We start from the raw sequence: 24,760 nt of genomic DNA, 5'->3' as shown, positions 1-24,760 counted from the left end.
GGTGTCCGTTTCGTGAGTATTGGATGCCTCTTTAAAAATAGGTTATACCGGTGTTCACCTGGAATGTTGTTTTTAAATGGAGTGGTTCTATTATCTACATTAAAAAACTTTTTACAGAGGCCTGCATATCAACCTTTCTTTATGGGAAACCTTTTTATGGCTATCTAAAATCCATTCGACCAGTTTGTTTTTTTCGTCTCTTGTTAGATACGTATTTCTTCAAGTTCTGGTTTTGAAAATTTAGGACCCAAACGATATTAAAGTGTTTGCCTTGGAATGCCAGACTCCATAGCGACGGTCTTCTTCTGATCACCATTCCTCACATCAGTTAATGCTTTCTGAAGCAATTCCTCGGTGTATAATTTTGTATATTTTGCATGTTTCTTTACTTTTGGCATCTAGAATAGTAAAGAAAAAAAAAACATTTTTTGACTAGTCAATGATTTATTTTTTTTTTCACGCACAATTATTATCAATCTCGAATTCAAAAGAGGCGGTAATTAATGTTTACCGTTGGGGTGCAAATATTAGGAATAATAAAAATAACTCCAATTCTATATATCGGCACCTATGCCAATAATTAGAATATGTTAAATTGTGCTTTTCAAATGTTGACACCCTCTAAATTGGCGCGAATCGACATTTTTATTAAGATATTATGCTAAAATCAAACCAATAAGGTCCGTAAATGTGTGTAAAAATTTGTGTTGTATATTACAAAAATTAACCTGATTTACAAGCACGAGCAGTCGTTTACTACCAAGTGAAATGTTGCTAGATTTGAAATATGTATATTTTATTCAGATAATTGACTTATTGTCTTTATTAATTAAGTTTAAAAGTTAGTGTGCCAATCGATGGTCGAGTGCCAACGTTTGGGTGTTTTACCCTAGTTAGAGTTCCCTAGAAGTATTTTTAATAGTCTCAGTCTTTGTAAGCCTTTCCAAGATTTGGACATTTTGTTACCACCTTTTTTTTTCGATTTTAGTATTCAGCTGTTGCTTTCTCTATAAAAGAGGTGAAAAAGTTGTTTTCACATCTATCGTGAGATCTATAGAAGGGTAATTTTTCTATCTTACTTTGTTTAAACCTGAATTGCTACAATATATATAAATGTATAATGAATAACGTATGACAAAAACCTCTTAAGATAACATGCTTGGAATTTATTTTGTATACAAAAATAGTTTATTACATTATTATCCACACTTTGAGCATATCTGTTTTTGATGCCGCAAACAAATGAATTGTTTGCATATGGCACAGCTAACTCTAGATTTTCGATCTTCGCTTCTGAGTCAAAAGGTGCATCTACCTGGGGTAGCAACCGGTCTTGTTGATACTTCTACTGGATTAGGTATTTTTAGTACACTGCAAATAGTTTCGGAAGTTCACGCCTTAAAATCGAACATTCCAAACATGATTTAGTACTACTTCACTAAATCAAGTTCCAGTTTTTTAGGTAAGGTCTTATGTTGCCAGCAATTTCCTTTTCCGGCGCATTAAAACCACGTAAAAGGTTCATTGAGTTATGCCACAATACACTTCTCAACAATTGAAGTGAATATTATGAAAATGTGTATTTTATTTTTTGTTCATAAGGTCAAATAGAAAAATGGAGTTATATAAATAAAGATTTATTTTTACTTCGTATTTTCATACAGATGAACCGAAAGAAATTTTTTAAGAAAAAAAAAATAGAAAATAACAAAAATTGTAAAATTAACAACCTAAAATTTCTATTCCTGCTTAATTTCTAATATCCCGAAAAGAAAAATTAATAGTGTGTGGGTCCACCTCTGTGTCGATTTAGTGCTCTAACTATATTTGGAAGACCTCTTATTAAATTATTGATGAACTGCTGCGGTATACGTTTCCAAATCGCGCGTAATGTATTGGCCAACTGATCTAAGGTTTGGGGCGGTTGAAGGAGCCTGTTTTGTTGCCTAGACATTTCGGTCCAAACCTGTTCAATGCAGTTCATATCAGGTGAACACGGTGGCCACTCAATTCTTGTGATGCCATAAGCTTCTATACACTCGTTGATAATTCTCGCATGGTGAGGGCGAGCATTAACATCAATCAGAACACATTGTTTGTCTATTGCACCAAAAAATGGAACAACTATTGGTATTATGACTCTGTCTCGATATCGTGTAGCAGTCATTGTCTCATTAATTAAGACAACTAAGTCCCTGCGACCGTCAAAACCAATGCCTCCCCACACACAAACGGATCCACCTCCAAAAAGAGTGGTTGGGACTCTCAGACTTGCATTGTAACGCTGTCCTTTTTCCCTCCACACCAATATTCGACCATTCGTATACAAACAAAATCTGGTTTCGTCAGTAAAGAGACAATTCCTTCAATTTTCGAAATTCCACTGATAGTGTTCCATCGCCCAGCGATATCTGCAGGCACGCTGCTCCCTAGTTAGTCGTGGATGGGTAGCGCGCCGTCTAGCTCTTAAATTGGATGCATGTAACCGTCTTCTGACAGTTTGACTGAAAATCGCTCATCCAGTAGCATGCCTGAAGATACTTTTAGTTCTAGAAGCCGTGAATGTTGGGTTTCTTCTTGCCGTCAGAACTACAAAACGGCCTGCCGACGAGTTGTAGATAGTTCTCTTCCTCCTCCATGCCTGTATGTTGCAGATCCAGTTGCTACATACCGATTCCATGCACGACTTACGAACATAATATGGCATAATATTTTTGTGATAAATAGATTTCTTGACTTATTAACAACTGGTAAAGCCAATACAAGCACTTTTATTTGAATGATATATTAATGTTTGGAACAACATGTCTCTCTTTGTACGAAATAAGGGCCGATAAGAATAGGGAGAAAAAAACCACATGCAAAAAATATTGGCAGTAAAGATAGCGTATACAGTATAGTACAGCCAATTATTTTAAAAATAGTTTTATATGTTAATTTTAGGAATTTTAAAATTATCTACTTCAATTATTGAGTAGTGTATTTAGCAGGTTATAAAAAAGACATAATAGCCAATGACGCGTCTTTCTATTAGTAGAAATGTGTGACATAGTTGGTCCAAGGTGTGTACTCTACCTTTAGTGGAATTATAAAATTGAATGATCTTTGGTAGGTCAGTGGTATTTGATTTGTCACCTTTTTCGTGAATTGTTGAAAGCATTATAACTACTTTTGTTTTAGTTTTTGGTTGACAATATGATAAGAGTGTAAGTTTTTCACTATAGCAAAACATGGCAGAATTTTTTGCCTTTCTTGAGGTCCAAAAACAATTGGGGGATTTCTTTTTTGTTTCGTCCCATAGTACCAATAATGGTAATCTTCTTATCTAAAAGGAATTTTGCCGTGTCTATAGATGTGAATAGTTGTCCATTGTCAAATTCCTATTGGTTCCTTGAAACGAAGAGGTAAGTTTATCGCAATACTACTAGGCTACAGAAATATCACGTGGTGTGGAACCCTTGTCTACATAAACCTCAGCGTCAAGTACACAAGCTGTTTTAGCGTAATAGCACATCAAAAGTTTAATTCCGTATTTGTCGGATTTGAGAAGTATGCACATTTTGAATGGACATCCACCGTGGAAAACAACCAACTGTTCATTAATAATTGTAGTGTACTCTTAAGGCACATAAAGGGTTTTAATTTTATTTATGGACCTTTCAAATACTTCTCGAAAAGACGCAAGTTTGTTTGTCTCTTTTCTTTGAGCTCTGCTGTCTTTATCGTTAAATCTGAGACAGTTTACTAAAAATCGAAATCCTACTTCTGACATTGTCGCCTGAAATATTGATATGCCAATGTCTTTATCAAAAAATTCTTTGGTAAATATTTCATTCATCTTCATTGCTCCACCATAATAAAATAACTCAAATAGAGTCTACATTTCTACATTGTTGTTGTCTTTGTTATAGGAAGCAGGTGTATTAGCATTAATTGTTGTATTTTTAGTTTTACTACTGTCAAATTTTTACCCATATTTTAATATTTCAATTCTTATTTCTTTGTTGGTATATTCGATAATTAGATTCAAATTTTCTTTAGTTAAATATAATTGTCATGCTTCTATTCCTGATTGTATTTGTCTTGACTCGTTTCTATTGCCTGATAAATGTAGAATGACATTTTTTGGGTGTAGGACGAACTGATGTTTCTTTTGCACCAGACCATTTGAATTGATTTCTACCTTTTAGTGAGGTAGGAACTTTCAACATTTTGACCTTATTTTGGTTTGCAAGCTGTGTCTATGCCAACGGCATATCATCTTCCGAATGATCCTCCGATTCATTAGAGATCAATTGTAGAGTATCTTGCGACTGAGCAGAAATTGGTGGAGAGACTGAATCCGTTTGATTGTCGCCACATTTAGATACCTCTTTCTGCTCGCATGCTTAAATCTAGTATAATAATATCTACCTCGTCAGTCTCGTCTTGAGAACCTTCGGAATTAAGTATACGATTTATTTCAGCAATGTCATCGGAATGTGTAAGGTCAAAACATTTTTTGTGAAAAGCCATTTCTTGCGTGTTTAAAAAAAAGTTATTGAGACATAACATGGTATACGAGATTATAATAATAATCATAATAATTTCAATAGTTTAGAAAAAAATTAAACTTACATGTCAGAACAAAAAATATAATATAATCGCACCATAACGCTGAGAGTATTCTCATCCAATAGTCTTGCTGCCCATAATGTCTCGTCCACTATCGTTAAATTTATGTTATTTTCTTTTAGTTGTAAAACAAGACGGCATACGTTTGAAATGGAATATTTACGACAAATCATCAGAAATGAATTAATTAAACATATTTTAATATCTTGTGATGAATGGCTAACTAAATCTGAAACACAACTCACTTTAAGCACTTTTATTTCCGAAGACCTATTAATATCCTTAATAATCTACTATTCAGCATATTTTCTGTTATTCACATATAATAGAATGTACTTTAATAATTTATATTAAAGGTCTGCCTGCAGTCCCCGTAAAATATCTTTTTATCATAAGTTAATAATTATTTAGGGAAGAATTTCCGCTAACTTTGGAAATGCTCAAAACTCTTACTTCCTCTTTAGGTTCCTTCCCCTACATATACGAGCGCCACTGAACATGTCTACTGATTCGACGCAAACTGGACGTCGACGTCGTTCTTGGTCGTCACGACGCGCACCCTATAGGCCGTCGACTAGCGTGTGGTAGTATGTTCGGAGATTGTACAACGTAAGGTAAATGCGCCGGACAATTTTTTACGGTTAACATATCAGTCGCTGATACTTAGATTCATACAAAAAAATTTAATAAACACAGTATGTTGGTTCTACACTTTGTGCCTAGAGTTTGGGAACAGAAAAGTCCTACGGGATACGGAAGAATTGCGAAAAACACAAGACATGACTAAAGGTTCGTAAATAACTTATATTTCCTTAATAGATCAGGTAATACCATACATTTTTTGGAAAACCCTTTTAAATTAAAGATTGAAATGCCTCAACACTTATTGTTTAATTCTATCATTATGTTTACCAAAAAGGGGGTGGAACCTTTAAAACCAAATTCCTGCAGCATGTTTTTTCATCTTTGTTTGGAAACATATTAAAATCATATATATATATATATATATATATATATATATATATATATATATATATATATATATATATATATATATATATATATATATATGTATATAGACAGACTAAACTATTTTGATATTTAATTACTCTAATGTTTGTATTCGAGTCTACAAATTTAAACTTTCGCAATTTGCTCAATCACCGAAAAGCTTTAGTTTAACGAAAACATTTTAATTAGATGTATATTTTTAGAAATGTGTATTACTTAAAAGTAAAATACTGACTTACTGGTAGTTGTTGAATGTTATTTGTCAAAATTAAATAGACAAAACTAGATTAATGGCCATCAGAGATATATAGTCTTTTAAATTTTTGTATTCAGTAATTTTGAAAGAATGTTTGATAGCTGTATAACCTTAAAATTTTGATCAGCAAGCAACGAGTATTCTTATGGATTTTCAGTGTGTTTTTAACTATCTGTCTATGTATGGATTTTCATAACCAACAGTTTGTTTTTAATCTATATATCTATCTATCGATATGTTTTACGAAAATACTAACGAGTATCTTTTATGGACTTTCAGTTTGTTTTTAACTATCTTTGTATGTAAGGATTTTTACAACGAACAGTTTGTTTTTAAACTATCTATTTATCTATCTATGAATCTATCTATCTATTTATCTATCTACTTATCTATCTATCTGTCTATCTATCTATCTGTCTATCTATCTGTATATCTATCTATCTATCTATTTATCCATCTATCTATCTATCTATGTGTTTATCTATCTATCTGATCTATTTTTTATTTGTTTATATATCCAATCTGCCTATTTATTTATAAACCTAAATCTTCTATCTATTTATATATCTATTCTACCTAGTCTAATCTATTTATCTATTAAATCAGTATATCTAATCTATCTAATCTATCTGTAATGTGATAGAAAATATAATAATCTGTATATAAATGTATATATATATATATATATATATATATATATATATATATATATATATATATCTCATCTGTGTATCTAATCTAATGTTTGTATTTAATCACAGCCTAATTATTTTGGACTTCATTAGTTTCCAAAGTAGTTCCGAATTTCCATTTTTTACTTTTATTCTCCCACATGTAACAATCAACAGAAACTGCATGAACAAATTTAAAAAAATGATGTGAGCTTGAACTTAAGATTTTTTTATGGTAAAATATACTCCAAAATATCTGACACCTTAATAATACTAAGATCTGCTGCCCTTTTTATGGTCTGAGGTAAACTGGTTTGACATACAAAGATACCAAACTCTACGAACTGATTGGCATATAAGTTAGGATACTATTTTGTTGTCATATTGCTTCATATTTTTATTACTTTATAGCATGTTTTTGTTACTTTATTGCATCGATTATTAGATGCAAAATGTATCAGTTAAATATTTTTATTTTAATACAATGTTCAAAACCTAACAAAGTTCATTTATGAGTGAAAAGGAGTGAAATAAGTAATGCAGAGTGAAAAGTTAAGTTTTTGACACATTAATTTCCTCCTTTTTTTAGTTTTTCAAGAAGCACATCTAACACACACCATTTTCTGCCACCTTATCTAACACACACCATTTTCTGCCACCTTCTTCCATAATCAAATATGAAAAATAATGTTAGACCCAAAAATAAGGATGGAGTAGCATCATTGCATAAAGAAATATTGCTTCTAATAGAAGGAGTATGAAATAAAATTATGATTCCAGATGGATGAAACAAATCAATTATAGTGCTGATTCATGAAAAGAGCGACCAAGAAGACTGCCAAAACTAGAGGAGTGTATCTCTTCTAAATATTGCCTTATGATCTTAGATAATACAAAAAACTCTAGACTACAAAAATACATACTGAAAAAAACCTTATTTGAATAGAATTAGACCAAATAGATTGACAATTACCGCCATATATACCATATAACAAATAATACCAGGATATACTCAAGAAATACACGTGGTTTTTATAGACTGCAAAAGTGTTCTCGATAAAATGTTACGTTCAAAAATTATGGAATCATTAAGGAAGCTCGGGGTTTCAACTAAAACTAAGGAAGATATTGATATTGACGCCCAAAAACAACACAGTGAGTGTTAGATACAACAAAAAAAAATTTCCAAATAAATTAAAAGAAAGAAAGGAGTAAAGCAAGGAGATGCTATATCCCCGACACTTTTCAACCTAATCTTAGCATCCATAATCAGGAAAGCAAAAATAGATAACAAAAATATTATTAGCAATCAAATCCATATAATATTAATCTTAATATCATAGCAAACACAAAGACAGCACTGATAAAAGCATTGGAAAGATTAGAAAAATAAGTAAAAATAATTCTTTGAAAAAATAAAACGTTTATTCCAAGGCAACTTTTACAAGTATCATATAAAACAGATTATGTAAGTATATTTGCTTTTAGAAAACATCGAACGTTAGTCTCTTATGTTCCAAAACTAAGTACTGCAGTCATCATACTTTCAAGTGAGCATGTTGACGACAAAGTAGCTGGTGAAGTATACTCCTATAAACCTGAAATTATTCTACATTACAAAAAAACGTAAGGAGTCGTCGGAACAACCGATAAGTTAGCTAAAGAATATACGATACAAAGAAAAACAAACCGTTGGCTGATGGTTATATTCTCTCACGTTGTTGATGTAGCAGGTATTAATTCCTATAAATTGTGGCTACGAAAATATACTGATTGGAAAAAGCACAATACGAGTAAGGAATTTGTTTTCAGACGTTATAACAATAAGCACATCGAAAAGATTAAAAAGCGTCATATAACAGATATATTCCCAGACCTTCTGAATATTACTGAGCACAGAGTAGAACTAAAAAAAAATACAAGGGACCGTTGTCATGTATGTTGTAAAGGCAAAGACAGAAAACCTAGTAAAATATGTGTAAAATGTAACAATTTTGTATGTCTAGAACAGGCAAAATCAGAGATAGTTTGTGTACAAATACTTGTTATTCAGTCGATTAGCGTCAGTAGTAGAATGTATTTTGTAGTAATATGTTTGTTTTAGTCTAATAAATGTTTAATACTATAAAAAAAATGTGTTACTAGTACAGTTTTTTTTTCGTATAAGCATGGTTCACCCATTTAAGAGTGGGTCCGTTCAAACACCGGCCCGTCATTTGTGTAATATTTTAAGGCCCGTCCGATGAAAGTCAAACTAAAAAAAAAACATGTTTTTTCAGGACTTTTAAGGGTTTTTGCGCGTTTTTGCGAGGTTAATCATAATTTTTGGGATCGATAAAAGCTGGATCAATGCGTCGCCAATCCCTATTCAAAAAATATATGAAAAAGAAAATGTTCAGGCCTCAAAGAAGAAAGCACAACCATCGTCGTTTTTGCGAAAAACTCGGCTTTCAAGGGTTATTTAAGGTTTTTACTGAATCTGATTTTTTACCATTCCACATATAAGAAGGGATTTCACAATCGAGTTTTTCGCATGTTTCACGAATATGGCAAATTATTGTTTTGTGTTATTTTATAAAATTTTTAAAAACATGCCGCTTAATGACGTGGAAAAGTAAAAAAATTGGGCAATTCCAGTAAAAAACCTCGAATAACGCTTGGAAACGTAGTTTTTCGCATAACCAATGGTTTTATTTGCTTCTTTAAGGCCTGAAAACATTATTTTTTATATATTTTCTAAATATACATTGTAGACGTATTGATTCATGTTGAATTGATCTAAAATAATATAATTAACCCCACAAAAACCCTTAAACAGCTTGAAAAGACATTAATTTTGGGGGCTTAAAGTAATTTTGCCCAATTTTTAAATATCCTAAAGGACTCACTTACTTTAAATTTTATATAACCTATAAAAAACCCTTTATATATAACTTTATCTATTTTAAAGTCTATACAAAACATCTCCAAAAACCTCTAAAAAAAAACAGTTTTCCTTCTTTTTGAAAGTGGCATAACTTACGGAAAATTTGGAAAAAAATCAGAAATATAGTTTTTGATTAAATACATAAAAGAGAAAAAAAACTAGGCCTGCGGCAATCTCCAAACAAAAGTTTTTTGAAAAAAATCTATTTTTAGGTTATGTACACTTCTGTAACATATGTCTATAAAAATTTACAAGGTTTGCAAAAGCCTCAACTGTGCGTGAGAATTTTTAGAAATTTTTATTAATTGCACACCAAAATTTTTAGGGGTAGTTGGAAGAGATGGCGAGCTAAAATTGCAATAAAGTCTTAATTTTTAATCAAATAAAATGTAAAAAAATAAATAATTTAAGTTCTATGGACTCCAGAAAATATGATTGACTCAGCAAAAACTCGCAAAATCTTAAAACCATGAAAAAACATAGTTTTTTATGAGTTTAAAGGTGTTTCTCCTAATTTTTCAGTATTCCAAACGACTCAGTTACTTAAAATTACATATAACTCATAAAAAACCTTGATTAAATGTATTTTAAAGTCTATAAATAAAAAAAAACCCTACAAAAACAGTGTTTTGGGTTTTTGACGGGTGGCGCATTTGACAGAAAAATCTCAAAAAGATAAAAAGTATAGTTTTTTATTAAATACATAAAATATAATAAAACTTGACCTGCAGATATCTTCAAAAAAAGTTTTTTTCGAAAAAAAAAAATGTATTTTTAGGTTATGTACCTGCTCTCAATATACGGGTTCATAAAAACAGACAAGTTTTATAAAAGTCTCAGCTCTGTGTGTAAATTTTTCTAAATTTTTAAATTGGTTTTAACCCACCCAAAAAAAAAACGAAAAAACGTATTTGGGACAGGTGGATGGTGGGCTAAAATTGTCTGTAAAAATTATGAAGGTTGTATCGATCTCAAAAATAAAATTAACTCCCGAAAAACCCCAAAAGCCCTTAAAAAACCGAAAAAATATGGATTTTTGGGGGATTAAAGATATTTTGCACAATTTTTGAATGTCCTAAAGGACCCAGTTACTTTAAATTATGTATAACCCATTGAAACCGCTGACTTAATCTATTTTGAAGTCTATAAATGGAAGAAAATCCCCAAAAACCCCTAAAAAATATATTTTTTTGTATTTTTGAAGGTGGCGCACCTAACGGAAAATTCTGAACAAAAATCAAAAATATAGTTTTTGATAATATACATAAAATAGAAAAAAAAACTAGGCCTGCAGCCATCTCCAAACAAAAGTTATACGCTTAAAAAAAAGAATTTTTAGGTTATGTAGACTAAACCCATAAGTCTATAAAAAACACCCAACTTTTACAAAGGCCTTAACTATACGTGTGCATTTTTTGAAATTTTTAAATTAATTGCAACCCAAAGAAAAAAATATAAACAGTAAAAGTGACGTTTTTAGAATAGAAACTGGGGGAGGGAGTGGCGGCTTAAAATTGCGCTGTCTTATTTTTTAATCACATAGAACGTAAAATAACGAAAAAAATTAAATTCTAGGAGTAAAGATATTTTGCCTAGCTTGACGGGGGGTAACATTAAAAAAAAATTAGTGCAATAATAGGCCCCAACGTAACAGGAGAAAGTGAGAGAAAAGACTTACAACCAACATGTAATAATAAAGAAATAATATTCAGGTATCAGGTATCAAATCACTCTATCTAAAATAGATCGAACACATACTGAGAACATCACATAGAATATGCTTCAAAACATAAACAGTTTTGCCTAGAAGAAGAGGAGAAGAAGATCGAGAAAAAAGATGAATAGCTGACGGTACATAAGATGTAAGAGCCATAAAGGTTATAAATTGGCAGGCTGAATGCAGGGACCGAAAAAAATGAAAGCAGATTACCACAATCGCGAAAACACATAGCAAATTATAATGATAAAAGGAATAATCGGCCTTGAAAAGAATAGGATTATTACAAGTCCAGGCGTGAGCCATAAACCCATGGGATTGCAAGGCTATAATGATGATGCACTTTGGTTGTTTATTTGATTACACGTTGGTATATTACATTCCTTTAATGTTTCATAGGCAATTTTAACTAAATTCAATTTTAATTAAATTCTTTTGTTACTTAATTACTTATGTTATCATAGGTAATTTCAAAATTGATCTATATAATGTTTGTCTGTATTAAATTCCCTAGTTTTTACATAGCAGAATCTATTTTGGTGCAAATATTTCGTTTATTGCTTGTTCGTCGCATAGTATAAATATCTCTCCGTATAATATTGAAATATAGTTTGTACGTATATAGCCCTACATCTCAAGTCAAGTAGTAAGATATAATTGGAAATGTATCGATTTTACATAAATAAAAGAGCTACATTTGGAAAAAATAAAAATACATTTTTGTACATTTATGACAAATAAAAGAATAGAAAATAAAAGTATTTTAAGTGAGTAAGAATTCCTAGCTGAGAGCTTTCGGCTTACAAAGTGGTGGAAAAATCTACAATTTATCCTTTTTTTTTATAAAAGTCAAAAAGTTACAAAAACCTCATCAAAAAATACCTAAAAGACGGAAAACTGGACTCCACAAAAAACAGATTAAAAAATTTGTCTTTGGTACAGGTGTAAGAACTCGACCATTTGGTTGAAGTTAAAGCGGCAGTTTAATATGTTTTTGTGAAGTCAAATTTCCCTCTTTTATGTGTTTTTTTGAAGCAGTTTTTGTAACTTTTTTACTTTTATATATAAAAAAAGGAAAAATTGTAGATTTTTCCACCAAATGGGATCTCTCTTGAGTAGCCGAAAGCGCTGTTAGGAATTAAAACTTTTACACACTTCAAAAATAGTTTTCTTTTCCATTCTTGTATTTGGAAAAAAACTACATACTGGAGACTATATGCAGATATGCATATATATATATATATATATATATATATATATATATATATATATATATATATATATATATATAATATGTATGTATGTATATATATGTATACAGGGTGTCCCATAATTAATTGTACATTAGGTAATGGGTGATAGCTTACATCAAAATAAAGCGTTTGAGCTCAAATTGCCCTATGGCAAAATGTTGCTGGTTTTTGTTCTACAGGGTGATTTATTAATATTTTTTTATATTATTTTTAGAAATATATTGAAAACTATTCAACCGATTTAAGTAAAATTTGGTATCTTGCTATTATTTAATATGCTTAATATAAAAATGATATTAGTTTTACCATTGACACTAGGTAGCGCCACCTACTATAATATTGGTTCATTAATGTGGCCATAATTTTTTTGTCCGCCTGTATAAATATTTTATGAAAAAAAAAACATGAAATAACATTCAATTCTAGACAAAAAAGGTTGAATGTTGCTACAACTAAGTTAATATTTAGCCAAAGTTTTAGCGTAAGTTCTTTTATTGAAACCACCGATCACTGTCCACCTTAAACTAGCGACATACTATACGAGCACTGATACAGATCAAAATGTTACTAATAATTATCACTTCAACTAAGAATGTTTTCTTCAATATTAATATACTTGATTAGTAATGAGCATTCAGCTTTTAACTATAAGCTATGTAACAATAACTAGGTATACTCAATACGCGAGAGTCTAAACTCTTAAACCAGAAATGTGTCGAATTTGATCGAATACGAAACTAACACTAACTAATATGCCAGAGTTAAACCTCTAACCAAATAGCGACCAGGTAAGGTGGGATACAATCTTATACTACTTACTTAAAAATCTGATTGCAATGCCTGACTATTGCCAAGGGATTTGCGGGGGACGGGGGACAACTTCGATATTTCTATACATAGGTAGGTAAAACTCACCTTTTGAATTCTTTTTAAAAGGGAATTTTTGCCTCGGTACATTTTAAGACGTGTAAGTTAATTGCTACCAGTGGCGTAGCAACATTTGGATACATTTTCTTGGAATTTATCCAAATGTTTTAGTAGTAGATAATTTTTGCAAACAAAATGCATATGATTATTTTTATTAAACCTTTTACACAGTAAAAATTTTTAAAAAAATCAGAAATTAAATTAAATTAAACAATGAAGTAAATATAAAACAATTGAAGAAGTGAATAATTCAAAACGAAACGAAAAAAAATTACAATAAGTATTTAAAATGTTCACCATTAGATAAACTACATAATCTAAATATTTTGTGTAAGTTTTGTCTTATTTTAAATAAAGAGTTTCGTTGGGCTCTAAATACGTTAACTATCTCTACAATATTTTGCCATAACTCTTGACGGTTATTTATTTTTTTTGTAAACAAGTGACTTTAGGTAGCCATACAAGTGAAAGTCTATGGGATTTAGTTCGGGACTGCGTGCTGGCCATGGGTATACACTACCTCTACCAATCCACCTTTAAGGATAAACTTCATCTAGATAATTTTTAACTTTTAGGATATAATGTGGTGTTGTACTATCATCGGTATCATCGGTAAATAAAATTTTATTATAAAACATATCGTCTAAATGCCGCCCTATCATAAACTGACTAAATCGGATTCTTGCTGGAAAATCCTGTGGTAAAAGATTCTGCACTGGAGTAAAACGATACGGATAAAGATTTTCTGTCCGTATTATTATTGACACCGTCGATTTGCTTATACCAGTGGCCGCAGAAACAAGCCTTGCACTGGTTTCTGGATCTTCTGCTGGTTTTTGAAGTTATACATCTTTAGGTGCAATTGGGAAAAATGTTGAGAGTGAATTTTTATAAAATTGACAGTATACAGTACCTACGCGCTCACCAGCAGTATAAAGTTAGTGGCTAAATCTTTGAAGTTACGTATGTATCAGTGCAAATAAAGTGTGAAAAAAATACATTTTATAATTTTTGTGTCTTTGAATTTGTCTTCGCCGGAAATAGTATGATAGATACTAAAATATGATGAAAAGACGATTAAAAGGCAATCTTAATATTATTTGTAGATATAATCTGTCAAAATAACTCATTTTAGTATGAATTTTACGGTCATAGCACACTGGCTAACACCAGTTGTCGCTCGAAAACAGGAGTCAAGCAGTGTCGACCGGGATCAAGCTTTCGATGGATGACCGCTTAGGAACATTTCATGTTATTGCCTTGCTTACTTTTTTTATTTTTGGTAATATTTAAGAAAATTTTTAGAAAACTTGTAAGTATTAGAATTAGTTTAATATTTAAATAAAACACAAATAAACTGTTTCAAATATATTTATTTCATTGAAATCATATAATACAAGTATACCTTCTTACCTGCGTACAAAGTACACACATAAACAAATTGCCTTGACGCCTTGACTTTTCCATTAAGTTCACAGCATACCTAGGTACCTGCTTGTTTTCCGAAAAATTAAAGACAGACATGCGTATCATTAACAAAATACGTTTATTTCGAAAACGGTGTACTTTTTTGATTTGACACAAGAATACCTTTTTTGTGTAGAATTGAATGTTATTTGATGTTTTTTTCCTAGAATGTTTATACAGAGCGGACAAAAAAATTATGGCCACATACAGAAAATAAAAACAGAAAACCAAAAACGATATCGATGGAAGGCAACCGTATATACGTATTTCTGACTATTGGTCGTCTTCAGTACGGTGCAGCCAAGTTAGAAATAGAGCATGTCAACTTTGGAAATGATCACTATAGGAGCAATGCCACCAATTTGTGGCATTAGAGTTAGAAAACCCTGATGGTTTCCAGGGCAACAACTAACAATAACCACGGAGGAAGCTATTGCTCCTGTAGTGATCATTTCCCAAAGTTGACATGCTCCTTTTCTAACTGGGCTGCACTATACTGAAGACGACCAATAGTCAGAAATACGTTTATACGGTTGGCTTCCATCGACATCGTTTTTGGTTTTCTGTTTTGCGAGACATGCCAATCCATTTTACTTTTATTATTCACTCGCATTATTCTTTTCCATTTCCTTTTCTAAATATATATATATATATATATATATATATATATATATATATATATATATATATATATATTAAACTTAGAGCTAAGATTAATATTATTATAAAAATTAATATTAAACTCACCAGTCTTCCGGGTTGAACCGCGTCGATATCCATTTTGCCGAGCTTTCGACATCCTCTCTGATGTCTCCTTCAGGGCTTTCGAGGTCTCAGTCTCCCGAAAGACTGGTGAGTTTAATTTAATTAAATTAATTTTTATAATAATATTAATCTTAGCTCTAAGTTTAATTGTACTAACCGCGGAAATCTTTCCGAACACATATATATATATATATATATATATATATATATATATATATAACTTTATATTTGCAACTAAAAGTACTTACGTAAAAGACCTACATATTGTAATGCATAAGGATCTAACTAGGAAAACGGGGCAGTCCTGTCTATGGTGGAAAATTTGTTTACCGCCATACAATTCTGTTTCACCATAAAAGAAAAATAATGATAATTATAGATTTGTCAACTTACAGTGTCCTAAGTAATATAGTAAATTATTCATGAAAAAATAACAATTGCAGTTCATGTTGTAATAACGCTTTAAAATATTTATAAGTAACATATATAATTATTAACGTGTAAAGGTTATTTGATGACAAATTGCCGTGACAGTAATTTTATTGAATATCAGGAGTTAGTATACTGAAATGGCCCAGATATTCGACAATATCAATTTAGAATATGCACATTTAAAATTAACTTTTAATTAATTTTATTAACTGAAATTCTAGAACTAAATCCAAGAATTTAATAAACTTTCCCAAAATTTATTTTATTAAGTTACCAACACTATTAATTCTAAGATTTCCTACATGGCAAAACTTAATTCATATTTTTACCACTGTGCTTTCTAAAATTTGCAAAGCAGTGCAACTAAATATGTCGTTCTGATGAGACCTAAATCGAATCTATTGCCCTGCAATGGAAATTAAATCTATACCGTCTTTCTGTTCTTTACTCTGTCTCGATTACCAGAAACTGAATTCACTAAGAATTTTTACCGTGATGAACGGCATGTGGAATGCAAATTATAGATTCCCTTGCCGACTAATTCATCAATCTGTCTGCTTTGCAATTTAGGTTCGCTATGTAGAAAATCTTAGAATTCCTAGTGTTGTTATTAGATGGCGTTGTAACGTCTGTTAATAATTATTTTATAATTAACTTTTATCAAATGAACGGCAGATATCTATAATCTATTTCTAATGAGTGTAGAGTAATAAAATCTCATGAAGTATTCAAAAGCGCTACAGGGTAATCCGTCAATAATCCGTCAATAAATTCCGTCCGCATTGCAAAATTCTGTCGTTTCATAAAGAGCAGGTAGGTATCACCCTGTTTTAAGGGATTAGTCCATTGTTATCGACAGATAAACACTGAGCCAGAGGCGCGCTAGTGGGTTAATTGACAAAAGAATATGCATTCTTAAAAATCATATTAAAGGAAATAAAAATGTAATACAGCAGAACAGTGTTATTAAAAAAATATAAAATGTAACAATAAAATATATACGAACCGAAATCGGGAAATACTCACAAACACACACGAATGAACTTAACATATTGAAACACTTGTGGGGAGTTTAAATCAATTTATTCACAAAAACTACAAAAACTTTACTGGATACGTTATTACAATTCTACATCACTATAGTCTTCATCCGAAGAACTGTCATCATCCCCTGGTGTTATAATTATAGGGTCAACCACCTGATCGACCAAGTTGTCCAGTTCCCACATTTTATCTTCCTCTTTTAAAACATGCTGGATTGCTTTTTGCCAGTTTTCTGATGTGATTTCCATAATGGCTTGATCAAACAATACCTTGACATCTTTCATTTTAAATGTGGTATTGTGCCTTGCAACATATCCTTTAACTTGTGCCCATATAAGTTCTATGGGATTTAATTCGCAATGATATGGCGGTAGGCGTAGCACAGTTACTTTATACTTTTCTGCTACATCTTCTACGGCATATTTTATGAAGCGAGATTTATGTTGTTTTACTACGGCTAGTAGTTCCTTCTTTATTGAATTCGTCTCAAACTGAATACCTTTATTTGACAGCCAGTTAATAATTTCTTGCTTTCTCCAAGCTGAAGTTGGTACCTTCTCTATGCGCCTTGAATGGTAGCTTGCATTATCCATAACCACGACCGAATCAGCTGGAAGAAATTTTAACATTTCCCCGAAGTAGTCTTCGAAGACATCCGAATTCATGTCCTCATGATAATCTCCCGTCCGACACGACTCAAAGCTTAACAAACCTTCTTTTAAAAATCCTTCTTCGCTTCCAATGTGAGCAATTATAAGCCTCTTCCCTTTTCCCGAAGGCACTTTAATACCCGTCGAAAGGCCTTCTATGAAAGCTTGGCGAGCACTTGTTACATTTTTATCTTGCCACATTTTTTGGACTATATAACCTTCGTTTATCCACGTCTCATCAAGATAAAAAATTTTCTTGTGCTCTCTGCGGTACTGTTTTATAGTTCTCAAATATTTTCGTCTCCAGCAAATGATTTCATCACTTTCCAGTAATAGTGCCTTTCGATTGTGCTTTTCCCAGGAAAAATTCATACTTTTTAAAGTTTTCCATAAAAGTTTTCTGGATATCAAAGGAATATCGTTATCTTGGCTTATCTCCATTAGTATTTTGTCAAGGGTGGGTATTTCCTTTTTAAAATAAAACGAATGAACTTTTCTTCGAATGTCACGTTTGGTGTCTTCACCTAAGATTTTTATTGGTCTTCCTGATTTTCTCTTGCATGGACTTAACTGGCCTGATATCTTTCTTTCTCGCAATAATTTAAAAATCGTGGACTGTCCAATTCCAGTCATTCGGGCACATCGCTCAATACTTTCTTGCACAGACAAACTAGGGTGATCGTGTTTTATGCAATCATATACATTTAAAATTATAACTTTTTCACAAACAGATAGCGGAGAATTTTTTACACCTCTTTTCTTTGGAGTAAATGTCGCCATTTTATAACTTTTTCACTATTTCTATATCACAATATTACTGTACGTTTAATTGGTGTAGTAACAATTACTAACTCCAATGTCGAATGTCGAATGATAATAATAAAATAAAAGAGGGATTATAATGAAAGTGTAAGTAAAACCTCATTACGCGTTATTAGTCTTCATGTTGATTTATTTTAGTTCTTAGTAATATTAGGATGTGCGTCATACCCTTATCAGTTTCTTCTAATGCTTTTATTCGTTCAGTAAGGAAGTGAATTTGTTTTTATAAATAAAAATGTAATTAGCTTTAATGACCATATAATGGAATACGAGTTTGAAGAATAAGTTAATCGAAAAATTAAATAAAATTGGTTATCACAAAATATCCAAAATATGATATTTTGAGGTACATCAATTTTTGACGACGAAGTTGACATCCGTCCATTTGCCTACGCCCATGACGACACCGAAATTCAGGCAAATTTTATGACACTTCATGATTTATTACTCTACACTCATTTGAAACCAATTATAGCACAATTTATTAATTAAATCTTGCCCAAATACTTTCGCTCCTAGAGCATCTTCAGGGGCATCTGAAATAAGCCAAGCAACGTTTTTTCAACTGAAGAAAATTAATTAACTTCGATAAAAAACTTGAAGTTGATGGTTGATAAAAGTTTTTTATGTAATATAACGCTTTAGACTTACTTTGTCAAATTTGGCCTATCTAAAAATCTATTGAGAATGTCATAAACATTCATAAAATTGTACTGGGTTTCTAATTATATTTTGACTCCCACTTATTTTTCTTAATTTCTGGAATACAAAAAAAAGTTTCAAATAAAAATTGTATTATTTTATCTGTACCGACCAACAATGTAGCAACAGACAAAATTTTGTATACAGGGAGTGCCCAATAAGATGAATCTTCAATATTTCAAATGGGACACCCTGTATTTTTTTATAGTTTTAAGTAGCCCTGCATTTCCTGATTACCAAAATATAACATTGTGTAGCATTAGTTTTGTTCTATAATGTCATATGGTAGTACAAAAGGGTAACCATAGGCGGCTATGCAACTGACATTTCAAAATGAAACAATAATTTATTATAAACTGTCAGTCCTCATACCGAAATGGGTTATACTGCAGATGAAAAAGTACATTATATTCTCAATTTATGTAAAAAATAATAAAAACAAGCAAGCGTCAAGAAGAGAATATAGGCTAATGTATCCAGATCGACAGACTCCTTCTGAAAATACATTGTTATATAATTTTCGTCATGTCATAAATGAAAAAATGTTTGAACGGCAGAAACGTACTATCGTAGGAAATGATGATGAAAATCTTAATACTTTGCTTTACTTTTAAGGTAAAAATTAAATACTTAAATAATAGATTAAATCCATAATAACATTTTTATGTTAGAAAATTCCGAAACTAGTCTAAACAATGCTACTAATGCATTAGAGAAAAGCCGTGCGACGATACATAGAATTTTAAAAAAGCACAACTATAAGCCGTACAAAATATTACCGGTACAAGAACTTACCGATGTTCATAAGAGAAAGCGTTTACAGTTCTGTCAAGACATGCTTACAAATTTGAACAATGATCCTAATTATTTTTATAACATTTTATGGACAGATGAATCAAATTTTTCAACTTCAGGCATTTTAATAGAAGAAATAGGTATTCGTGGGAACAGAAAAATAATAGAAAAAGAAAAATTAAGCAAATAAAAAAGTCGTGAAGAAAATAAATAAATGTGTGGTGCGGAATATTTCAAAACAAAATTGTTGAACCATTGCTTTATGATTATAAATTAACTGGTGAATTATATTTGGACACAGTCATTACAGAAGTGGATGAGTTATTAAATCAAAATTATACACAAAATCAATTATAAGTAGTAATATAATCAATTATAAATAGTATGATATGACAACAAGATAATGTCACATAATGTCGTAGCCGTTCAAGAACATTTAAATAATCAATTTAATGTGTGGATCGGCAATAAGGGTATCATTACATGGCCACCAAATAGTCCCGACTTAACACCATGTGATAGCTTTTTAAAAGAAAAAGTGTATTTTGATTCAAATACAAATATTAACACTATCACGGCAAAAGTTCGCGCGGAAATTGAAAATTTAAATGGTCATAATAACATAATATCTGACGCATTAGAAATTTGAAACGAAAATGTTACTTGTGCATTGATAACAATGGAGAGCACTTTGAGCATCTATTGTAATCTTAAATGTAGTATTGTATCTTAAATGTAGTATTCATTAGTAGTAAGTCATTAATTTTGTTGACTTTCTAAATATATTTTTTGTGAATATATTTTTATCTTATCTTAGTATAGTATAGTAGTACCATACGCCATTATAAAACAAAACTAATGCTACACTATGTTATATATCTGTAATCAGGAAATTCAGGGCTACTCAAAACTATAAAAAAATACAGGGTGTCCCATTTAAAATATTGAAGATGCATTTTATTGGGCACTCCCTGTATACAAAATTTGATCTATTGCTACACTGTTGGTCGGTACAGATAAAATATTACAACTTTTATTTGAAACTTTTTTTGTATTCCCGAAATTAAGGAAAATAAGTGGGGGTCAAAATATAATGAGAAACCCGGTACATTAACAATACACGATACAAGGACAAACAGTTTAAAATTTAAAAAAATGGCTAACCTACATATTGGTTGGCATCAGGAGAGAGAATGGCTCCTGGTCTTAACGGAAATGTTAAGGTGACATGTGACCTATGACAACTTGGATGGGCAGTCACAATCATGGTGATGTGATCTGCACATTTCAAAATTCTATGAAACTGAGCATTTACCAAAGGTCCAACTTAGACTAATATAGGAGATCAACTGAAGAAATATGAAATTATATAGATTACTTTAAGTAGATTGCATAATCCAGAACTCACACTTAAACCTGTCTGTAATAATTAGGGTGTTAGTTTGAGGGCAAGTGAAGTGGACGTAGAGTATGAATGCAAGAAATAGACTAAACAATCTATTAGATAGTGGGTGGTTGACTACAATAAAAGGGTCTACCAAGCACTATTAATACTGTAGGAAAGAAGACATCGAACTATCGGTGAAGCTGCAATAAAGTTTTTAAAAATAGGTTTAAATTTCGTACAATTTAAATTAATTTGAGTATTAAGACAGTGAGAGTTTTCATTTGTTTCCCTTGTAATCTTCAAATCTTCCAATAAATCCAACTCCAAGTAGTTTTTCTTTCTACTAATGTCATGTAAAATAGATGAACATTGATGTTAAAATTGTGTTTACTGGATAATAAGTGTTGACCAAAACTTGAAGAGTTTGGTCCTTTCAAATGTTCTGAAATTCTAGTAGATAAAATCCGTAAACTAATTTTTGAAACCAAATTTAGATTTTTGATTTAATCTGTGCTTTCTAAGAATTGTAAGGCAAAACAGACATCGATAAAGATGTTAATAGAGACATGGGGAATCTAAAAATTACATTCCACGACATAATATCTCCTCAACTAAGCAAAAATCCTTAGCGAATATGGTTTCTAGTACTCCTACAGAGTATATGTCTGTGTATCCGCTTATACGTATTTCGCCCTAAAAGGGCTCTTCAGAACGGCTATTCACAGTCGCTCTGAAAGTGAAAATAAATCTTTTTTGTCTTAGGAAGCAAATCTAACATGGCTTCGTATAGACGCAAATAGCGACATCTGATATTAAAATCCGTAAACTAATTTTCGAAACCAAATTCAGATTTTTGCTTTAATCTTTATTAACATCTTTATCAACGTCTGTTTTGCCTTGCAATTCTTAGAAGGCACAGATTTGCACAAAGCAAAAATCTGAATTTGGTTTCGAAAGTTAGTTTACGGATTTTAATATCAGATGTCGCTATTTGCGTCTATATGAAGCCATGTTAGAGTTGCTTCCTAAGACAGAAAAGATTTATTTTCACTTTCAGAGCGACTGTGAATAGCCGTTCTGAAGAGCCCTTTTAGGGCGAAATACATATAAGTGGATACACAGACGTACTGTACGTGAAATTAAATCTTAACTGTCTTTTTCCTTCTAGTAGATAACTTTCGAATGGTTCTACCTACATAAGAGCCATCACAATCATCACATTTTAATTTATAAATACCACTTTTGTCAAGTGTATTCATCCTATCTTTGGTGTTGATTAAAAAGGAACCTAAAGTGTTGTGTGACTTAAAGGAAATTTTAATGTTTTCTATTGTAGAAGTAAAAAGTTTTGATATTTTATTGGAAATGTTGCTAATATAAGTAAAGGAGAAATATCTAATGTTATTTGAAGCATTGGTTTGAAGCAAACATTGTAATAAATACGCAAGATTTTCTGGAATTTTTTTTGCACAATGTACAATTGTATGTTTATGACATTCTCAATAGATTGTTGGATAGGCCAAATTTGACGAAGTAAGTCTAAAACGTTATATTACATAAAAAAACTTTTATCAACCATCAACTTCGAGATTTTTATCGACGTTAATTAATTTTCTTCAGTTAAAAAAACGTTTCTTGGCTTATTTCAGATGCCCCTCAAGATGCTCTAGGAGCGAAAGTACTTGGGCAAGATTTAATTAATAAACTGTGCTCGATATCTGCCTTTCATTTGATAAGAGTTCATTTATTCGAGCATTGAATCTTATATCACAATATTTTATAATTATTGTGCTATGACAGGAGAAATTTTGTTTCGATTCAGAGCAACTACATATTATGTCGTTCTGATGAGACCTAAAGAGGTTGAAATACGTATAAGCGGCTTGCGGATGCCCTGCAATCGAAATTAAATTTTATACCGTCTTTCTGTTTTTAATTAAGTTACCATTCAGATTCGACGTATATTTCGCATGAAATTTTTTACATAATGTGTTCAACTATTTATGGGAGGAGGGTATGAAGACTTGGTGCTTTGGAGAATATTTGTATTAAATTGCATCAAAAATTGAAGAGTTTAGAACAAGCACGAACAAGTCCACTTTTTTCAAATAGCGATAAAATTACAATACACTGTGGTATTTTAAAATATTTTAAATTATTCTGATTTTTGATTTAATAACGCATCGACTACACATGGTGAAAAGCGTATTTAGATTAATGTGACAGGTGTTATAAATAATGTATATACATAAGTCTATAATATGTGTATTACAATGCGTGTTTTAGATCTTTTGAAATAATTGATAGACTTTAAGAGAATATTTTTTGAGTATTTGTATTTTCTTCTAGGGCATCTTTTAGTGTGTCGGGTATGTTATATTTTCGTCGTTCACTGTTGTGTTTGGGACACTGTATTTTTTTAATAACAAAATCGCATCAGCCAAATTGGCCATTAGCGAAACAATAGTAGCGAACAATAATTTGTATTACATTTATATGTTTAGATAGTGTTTAGAATGTTAATTGAAGTTAAGAAATTTTTTAGGTTTGACATATGCACTACATGCACTGTAGACCTAAAATATCACTTAGTTTGTTAGGTATATTGTAAAACATGCGATTTGGTGTTAATGCTGGATATTTCTCTAATATATATTTGACTGTTAACTTTTCTTCACAGTTGTCACATCTTGCTTCTTGTTTGTTGGAAAACCCAGTCGGAGTAGCGTTAATATTACCTGGTCTTTCCGACTTGTTGGTAATGTGGGACAGGGTTTTATCGATTTTTTACTATCGCGTAGCTTGGTCGATGACACTTTCCACTTTTCTTCCCATATATATCGCACTTTACATTTGACCGCCGCTTTCACGTCCGCACTCATAATTGTCTCAGTACACTCCGCACTATCACTAGTTGCAGCTTCTTTTGCAGCGTTGTCTGCCTCTTCATTTCCTTGAATTCCAATATGGGATGGTATCCAGAAGAAGATAATATTTATTCCATTAAGTTGAGCGGTATAAACTTCTTGTATTATCTTGATAACCAAAGGATTAGTTGTGTAGACATATTGGATTGACTGTACGGAACTTAGAGAGTCTGTGAGTATAATATAATTGGTATTATTGGATGTGTTGACAGCAAGGGTGGCCTGGTATATAGCATATAGTTCAGCAGAGTAAATGAAGTGCTCTGAAGGGAGTTTGTATTTATTTGTCGATGTTGGGGTTACGACTGCAGCACCAGTAAATTCATTTGACTAAGATGCATTTGTGTATATATGTGTATAATCCGTGTAGTTGTGAAGCATATTATTAAAGGCG

At 31.3% G+C, this 24,760-nt stretch overlaps 1 protein-coding gene across 1 annotated transcript in view; it reads left to right on the top strand.

Moving 5' to 3' along the window:
* Positions 1 to 5,254: 5,254 nt before the first annotated feature.
* Positions 5,255 to 24,760, top strand: part of SK (small conductance calcium-activated potassium channel) — a 975,882-nt gene continuing 956,376 nt past the window's right edge. Inside the window, exon 1 of the mRNA XM_072546075.1 lies at positions 5,255 to 5,403. The gene's annotated coding sequence lies outside the window, so the exon portion shown is untranslated. The remainder of the gene's footprint in view (positions 5,404 to 24,760) is intronic.

The sequence above is a fragment of the Diabrotica undecimpunctata genome, chromosome 10, assembly GCF_040954645.1.
Source record: "Diabrotica undecimpunctata isolate CICGRU chromosome 10, icDiaUnde3, whole genome shotgun sequence".
Lineage (NCBI taxonomy): Eukaryota > Metazoa > Arthropoda > Insecta > Coleoptera > Chrysomelidae > Diabrotica > Diabrotica undecimpunctata.
Note: the sequence above shows the minus strand (reverse complement) of the source record. Positions and strands in the feature narration are given on the sequence as shown.